This window comes from Diadema antillarum, unplaced genomic scaffold, assembly GCF_040938485.1.
Source record: "Diadema antillarum isolate AM-2024a unplaced genomic scaffold, OU_Dant_1.0 scf00000068, whole genome shotgun sequence".
NCBI classification, from domain to species: Eukaryota; Metazoa; Echinodermata; class Echinoidea; order Diadematoida; family Diadematidae; genus Diadema; species Diadema antillarum.
In genome coordinates, this window is record NW_027270957.1 from 2,301,305 (window position 1) to 2,310,031 (window position 8,727).

An 8,727-nucleotide genomic window follows, 5' to 3' on the forward strand; every position below is an offset into this window, starting at 1 on the left:
TCGCCATTTCTAACCCGATTTCGATTCCGTTTGCTTTATGTGATGGCACTAGGTGAGGGCTTCAAAACTTCTACACAGAATTTTGACCTTTGACTTCTTTGACCTTTGACCTTGATTTTTGACCTATATTGTACATTTTGCTACGAAATGCTACTCCTTCGCCATTTTTAACCCGATTTCGATTCCGTTTGCTTTATATGATGGCACTAGTTGAGGGCTTCAAAACTTCTACACAGAATTTTGACCTTTGACTTCTTTGACCTTTGACCTTGATTTTTGACCTATATTGTGCATTTTGCTACAGAATGCTACTCCTTCGCCATTTCTAACCCGATTTCGATTCCGTTTGCTTTATGTGATAGCACTAGGTGAGGGCTTCAAAACTTCTACACAGAATTTTGACCTTTGTCTTCTTTGACCTTTGACCTTGATTTTTGACCTATATTGTACATTGGCTACAAAATGCTACTCCTTCGCCATTTCTAACCCAATTTCGATTCCATTTGCTTTATGTGATGGCACTAGGTGAGGGCTTCAAAACTTCTACACAGAATTTTGACCTTTGACTTCTTTGACCTTTGACCTTGATTTTTTACCTATATTGCACATTTTGTTACAAAATGCTACTTCCGGCGGGGACATATGTTACGCACCGCGTAATTTCTACTTTTCCTTGTTTATTATCAGTCCAGTTTGATTCTGCTTGTTAGCTGCAGATCCAACTACATTTTCTTAGTATTGGCATGTCTTTGTATGAGTTCAGTTTACAGGCAATATACACACAAAACTCCCAAATATTTGTTTGTCTATAACAAAGAAAAAGTGCTGGAAATGCCAGAAATGTAGTAACTGGGCAGGAAAATAAAAGACATGTATATTACCACTCGGCAATTTGCAATGCATGAGAAAATAATTCCATGCATGCTTGTGTATGCATTTGCCGTATACTGCATGGAATTATTGTAAGTGGCGAAAACAAAGTGTTTAGTAGTATCCATAGGAACCAGTGGAAAAGTAGTTGGCTGTAGGGTGACTGGAATTTGCAATGAGTATACGTGTGTTCTGTACATTATTTGTGACTTGCTGATTTAATTCATGCTGCTGAAAGTCCTGGTTGGCATACTTCTCTTGTTTATCTATGAAAGGAAGACTATAGCATTAAGCAATCCAGGTGGTGTGTCATCGATATGTCCCTGTTGTATGTTCTGATGATTCTTGTTCTGGGTTACAAATAATTTTCCTTTTTATCACCAAAGCAGTGAGTACTGCACTGGATTCAAAGTGTCTTTAAAGATGCAGAAGTGTATTTGAATTGTGTTTGCAATTTAGGCATGGTGGATGACTTTGTATACTTGCTTGTGACAACATTTATCATAGTACACTGTATACTGCTCTGCACATGCTGTATTCAACCTGGTGTCAAAAGTTTAAATGGCAGTCATTCAACGTTGACATACTGTATAAGCTGTTATTTTCGCTACAGATATTTTCGCGAATGAGGAGATCATAGACATTTTCGCGAGGTATTGTTTTCACGAATTGACACCAACGCTAACATTAATGCACTATTACCCAAGCGCCTTAGACATATTCTCGTGTTGTTAAATACGTGATCCATCTGTGATTCACAAAAATTAAACCCTCGCGAAAATAACAGCTTATACAGTACAAGTGTTTATTCTTTGACGCACAATGCCTTGTAATTGAATTGTAAAACATTTGAACATGAAAAACAAAATTATGGTAAAATCAGAAGCACTACCAAATGGTGATTTTCTTTGTAAATCAAGCCGCAGAACAGACTGCATGCTTTGATTCTTTGTCCTACCCAGTAATTCAAAGAAAAGGAAGGCATGCAAGACCATGCAAATGGTCTTGAATGGCCATTTAAATGGCTATTTAAATGGTCATTTAAACAGTCAGTGGTTTGTGTACCAATATCATGTCTTGCGTAAATCATCACAGATTTAGTTTAGACCAGAACAAAAAAAACAAACCACAGATTGTGTGTGTGTCTTTTTTAAAATTGTGATAAATACAGCTGTATAGTGAGCGTTCAGATCAAAGATAATAGATAACAAGATACGAAGGCGCGTGATAAAAATGGACACAAAATGGCTACCCTACATGACGATACAAAAGAGAGCTAAGTACAAACTCAGTACACCTAGAAAATCATTTATTTCCAAAGGTAGTGGTATTTTTATTATCTTAAAAAGATTTAAAAATTATAGCCGTAGCTTTTTTCCGATGAAGGGGATTATTTTGAAGAACGAGATTTTAGAGTAATAAGGATTATTTCGTGGAGGTAAAAATTTGGCAACAACATGATCTCACAATCAAAACGCTTGATAAACAACAACAACATCTTCAAAGACAGCGCGTCTCAGGCAAAGACACACATCACCTGAGATGCGCTGTCCCTGAAGCCGCTGCAAGTGCTGCTTTTTATCAAGCGTCAAGGCAGCGCGTCTCAGTTGATGCGCATAATACGCTTGAGGACCGCGCGCTGTCCATTTGTTTTGTACAGGATTAGCGCGCACTTTCCTGTCTTATTAGTTAAGCGTCTTTGGTTCAGATGAAGATGTACCATGTTACTGTTCATGGTCTTTGCATGGTAGAACACTGCTCTTAGCAGTCTAATGCTATTCCCACCAGTGACCAAGGACTCGCCCCAAAATACCAGTGTCTAGAGAATTCACCTAAATTTGTTTCATTACTCTTTTTTTCTTTTTTTTTGACAGCAAAGTGCCCATCATGTACAACAAAAATGTTGCTAAAAAGAGAAGAATTCTGATAACAGTTCAGGTACCAATTATTATAATGCCTTTTATCCTTACATCTGACACTTGCATTAACATAAAAAGGGACATGTCAATGAGATGTGCATGTCTTCTTTCACACCATGTACTTTATGATTTTAGAGCATGTCACCTTGAATATTTGTATGTAGGTATCGTAATTTGTGACATGATGTCCCGCTTTAAGTCCATGTCGTGGATCATGATTTTTCCCCCTGGATTTTGTTACTCCTCAACAACAACAACAAAAAAGAAAGTTACATGTATATATAGTAGACACACATACATGTGAGATTCATTGACTTTTTATTTGATCTCTTCATCTTGAAATCATATGAAAACTTAATTGATGTAAAATGCTTGCTTCTCAGTCATTTCTGTCACTACCTTTTAACATACCTGTTTGCTTCCTTTCTTGCACATTCTGCAGTATCTCTCTCTCCATTCTTCCCTCACATCCTGTCTCTTTTTCCTGCTTTTTGCTATTGAAAGCTTGATATTTCTGTTTTAGTTTAGTCTGTGTACAGCAAGGAAAGGCCACTTCCTTGTTAACAATGAGCTGTATATACTGAAATGTATTCACTTTTTCTATTCCACTGTATATAGTCTATACACATTGTGAATACTTGCAAAAAAAATTCAAGAAAACATGCACTTTGAAGAATAATTTTTTTGGTACAAATTTTGTAGGAAAAAATAATGAAAAAAAAATCTGATACGGTACCACCAGATATATGTCTAATCATACTATTAGTTGTATGACTTAAGAACATTGCAAAAGTTAAAACACTGTTTTACATATTATGGAGTTTGTCATTCAGGTGCCACTGAAAATTCTTGTTTTCTTTATGTGAGGAAAATTATCTCTCTGTACATTGCAGAATTCTTACAGCTCCTCTTGTATGTGCAGTAATAAATATGCTTTCAGATATAAAACCCAAAATATGGTTTGTCAGCACAATGTTAGTGATTTAGTAAACATGATCAGGTGGAATGTGAAACATTTTGTCACATTTGTCCATGTGCAGAGTATTTTATATGCTTACTCCACATGAAAAAAATTAACTGATCGTTAACAACAGGCCGAACAATGTGTGGTGTCTTTGAACGAGAAGTCTTTGTGTGCTGCTCCAGTTGTCTTCATGTAGGTACATTTTACAAGCTGGAGGGTGCACCATCCATGTGAAATGGTGTGCTTCTTGTCAGTTTATGACATAGAAACACTGACTTCCCCCTGAGCAGGCCCTGCTTTATGAAGACCCAGTACAGTGGGGATACCATGTAATGGGAAGGCTGGCCCGGCTCGGATATTTAAGATTCAAGAATACCGATAAGCATATTTATGCTTCAATGCACATATTTGCTGACACGTTGCCGACGGGCGCCATTCCTAGCTTTATGTTTCCCCATACTACCAGGTCTTTGATTTATGTTTAGTTTCTATTAACTGCAGTGTCCATGTAGTCAACATTTTGAGTAGAAAAAACTCTGGTCTGTAAGGATGCAGTGAGGTGATGGTGTTCAGATACTTCAGCTCTCTCTTTTGCACAGGAAGACACTGAGGCACGAATTTAACAACAGTATTATAGTACAGCTGTACAAGTGTATGATACTAAGTATATAGTACACAGATAGATGAAGTGATATTCTGGTACATTGTATTTCTTTGAGCCTTGTCAAATGTGGACTTGAGATACAAGAAATAGGATTTTCCAAACCTACCGATACATTGAGACAGAAAAAGCAAACAAACAAACTTGGTTGTACAACTGCAATAACCAGTTTTCTCCATAGTAAAGATCTTTGTTCATTTACATTTTTCTAAATCTTTGAATAGTAATGTAAAGTAATTACCTGTTTGTGGGACAATGCAAGTAAATCTCCCTGTGTATGTATTGGCTTAGGTCTTGCCATTTTTGCTCAGCCCATTCCAATCATGTAATTAGTGTTGTCTTGGTTTGATTGTCTTCTGTTATGTTTCATATGATATCACACTTGTTAGTTTGCAGGTTTCTGTGATACAGTGGCACAAGGCTTTTAAAACTTCAGTTTGTAGGAAATAAAATGTACATTTGGAATGTGTACAAAGTGTTTTGGGAAAAAAATTGTCAAGAGTGATTATTAGAATACATGTACTCTTGTATATTTTTCATCTTGTGCAATCGTTTTCACATTATATCTTGCTGGCAGTCACTCACACACACACACACACACACACACACACACACACCAGCTGTGAGATGGCAAAACAACACATCTACATGCAAGCTCTCGAGTTTAAAGTTTTGCAAACATACAGCTGTTTTGTTTTTGTTTAATACTTCATATCTTATCTTAAAAGGACCAACAGCATTAAAAAAAAAATGTATTGAATGCAAATTGATTCAAGACTCCTATTTATGGAATGACTTGTATAAATCAAAACATATTACGTTGTTTTACCACATGAACCCAAGCTATTGTTACGGCAAAACAATGCAAGTCTTGATGAATAGTGCGCATACATGTCCCACGTCATTGAATGCGTGGTTCTGCATGCAGCAAATGATCGCGCACCATAATACTGTGCAAACATTTATATGGCAAAACAAAATATTACATGTAGATTTATTATGTTGTTTTGCTAAGTTCTTGACTGATGAGTGTTTAGAAGGGGCAAGCGTGTATCGCCACTTACATTGTTTTGCCAACAAAATTCTAACATTTCCCACTGGAAGGGGGCATCATATCTCGGTAATCGGATGTGTTCTGATTTCGCAATTTTGTGTTAGATTACACTAAAACTGAAATATGTATGTGACCAAGTCAATTTCCCTAAATTTTTGTCATACCTGAACACTTGTATGTTGTTTCGCCATCTCTCGGCCACACACACACACACACACACACACACACACACACACACACACACACACACACATCCATATACAAACGTACTGAAATGTAGTCTCTACATTGGTAAAGTAAAGGTTTCTCTCACAGAAATGACTATGTGGGATTTGATGTAAGCTTTGAATAATATGACATTTATTCAGCTTATTACTTGTACTGGGGAAATCTGATATTATACAAACTGATAAATATTAACATTTTTTGAATGTTACTAAGAAATTTCCACAGCCCAGATTTTCCTTTCATACAAGTCAATGTACAACACTACTTCTACAATAATAACTGCTGTAATATGATATGAATTGTGTTACTCCCAAACAGCTAAAAGATATACTGGTAGGTTATTGAACCTGTAATTGTAACAATTGAAAAAAGAAAATCATTTCCATTTCCTGCATGACCATAAAGAAGTTAGAATATCAAGTTTTGCCTAAATTTGCAACCTTACTTTAGCAAGTCTTAGCACAAAGCATGACCAACTGCTAAACAAGTGGTTCATAAAGCACACATATCATGTAACTTGCTAATTCCTATATCACAATATATTATTCTGGACTCTGTGTGTCCTCCATTTGGTACTTCATGTAATAGCTTTCATTCTTCACAGATTGCAGCAGTCATTTCAGTGCAGTCATTTTTGAAATAATACACAGTGTATCAATTATACTTGGATGCTCACTATACACATACTACAGACTACAAACCTCAGAGTGCCTAATATGTACAATATATTAAAGCTTTTCTCCCATTGAAGCAGAGCTTAGATTAAGCGGTGGTTGGTATTGGCCCCTGCATAAACACCCCACATGACACCCAGTATGTGGACAAAGTATGCACAGATATTCAACCAAATGATACCCACACACGCGCTACAATACATTCAGAAACAAAACGAAGACAAAAATGACTAAGCAGTCTCATATTGTTTGAGCAAATGCATCACTGGTACAAACCTTCATTCATTTGATCCATAAAATAACCCTTTGCAGAGTTCACAGTTCATATTAAGTCACAATGCCTATGATCCTGCCAATGCTGAGACATACGCAGCACTCTTATTTAAAGGACAAGTCCACCTTCATATACATAAGGATTGAGAGAATGCAGCAATATTAGTAGAACACATCAGTGAAAGTTCGAGGAAAATCGGACAATCTACCACCGGTATTCAAAAGTTATGAATTTTTAAAGTATCTGCCCAGTCACTGCTGGATGAGAAGACTACTACAGTGTATGATGTCACATGCGTACAACGATATAAGGAAAATAAAAAGAGAATTTCAAAAAACTTTTCTTTTTGAATAAAGTGCACATTCCTTCGACTTGTTACTGACATATGTTAAGGGTAATATTATTCCCCCTGCCTTCTGAAAGAGAGAAGTTGAGTGCTCTTTTGTTATGCAAGAAAAATGGAAATATGTTGAATTTTCTTTATTCTTTCTTTACATCGTTGTACACATGTGACATCACCAGCTATAGTAGTCTTTTCATCCAGCCATGACTGAGCAGAAACTTCAAAAATTCATAACTTGTGAACGGATTGTCGGATTTTCCCCAAACTTTCGCTGATGTGTTCTACTAATATTGCTGCATTTACTCAACCCACATGTCTATGAAGGTGAACTTGTCCTTTAACTTATACAAATGTATATGTTTTTATTACATCATGTATACATGCAATGCATGCAACTGAGTGACAACACATTTAATGTTTTCATTTTCGTTTTTCGATCATCTCTTTCTATTTCCGTCTGTCACAAGTACGAGTCCACACACACATTACATATACTCAAATACACACTGAATGAGCATATGGACAGCATGTGGGGAAGGTAACTCCACATTTGCACTGAGGTGCATGTATGAGTGGAAGCTAAGGGCGCTTCATATAACTGCCAGCACAATGTCTTACTGCCCAACAGCAAATATTCAGACTATGCAATCAACAGAATCTATCTGAGATTGGATGAAAAATAACCCTTCTAGAAAAGAAATTACATCCATGTAATTTGAAGGATTCAGCTATTTCTTTTTAAAGCAGTGATGAGGATTAAAGGAAGTGGTTCAGCCAGAACAAGTCCTGATAAAGTGGTTTGTGGTTCAGATTAACTTTTTATGTGCCACGTTCGCACGTCCGACTCGGTCGACAGCGTGCCAAGGTCACATATTCTGCTAAAACGCACAAACCCATGCAAACTGATAGATAAATTGCCAAATAGTACAATGAAAGCATTTCTTGCAATTCAATTCCTGTCACAGGTAGCTTGCATTTTATGAGGTGATTGACCATTAAGCCATGTTCCTAGCCACTGGATCTGCGAGTAAATTCAAAGTTTCTGTCACTGTGTTTTGTGTGCAAACAGGATCATGCCTCCTATAATGGGGCTGCTGGTCATTTGAAAGAAAAACAATCATAGATTTGCCATACAATTTATATCAAAGCAAAGCTGAGGGTAACAAAAATCTATGAAAGATACATCGATTTGAAAAACAGAATGTTTTCCCCAAAGCAGGCTTACATTGCTGTCTCAGAATAATGTAGCACAGAAGGGGTTTACGTGGCACATAAAGAGTTAAGAGATGAAATAACACATTTGTTACACTGAATTTTGTTACACTTTACCATTCTGGTAGCGCTTCCACTAAAGTGGGTCTGAATGATTGGATATAAGCACTGTACCTGACTGATAAACACATGAAGACAGGTGAACATCAGATTCACAGGGTGTGTTTACTCAAATCCTACCTAATTAGCAGGAAGTACCTCATTATCTGGTAAATAGGTGGAGACAATTGTATACAGCAATAAAGGACACATTTAAAATGGTGACCTTAGAATCATAAGGACATGTACACAGCATATAGGTTTTTAATGTCCAGAAATAACAACTACCATGTATTGTAGGATATAACAAATATGCCAATGTACATATGTACAAATTAAAAAAAAAATTATAATAAATCAGTTCAATTTACATTATAGCACTGATTTGAATACAAGGTAATAGCTAATCATGTACTACATATAGCATTT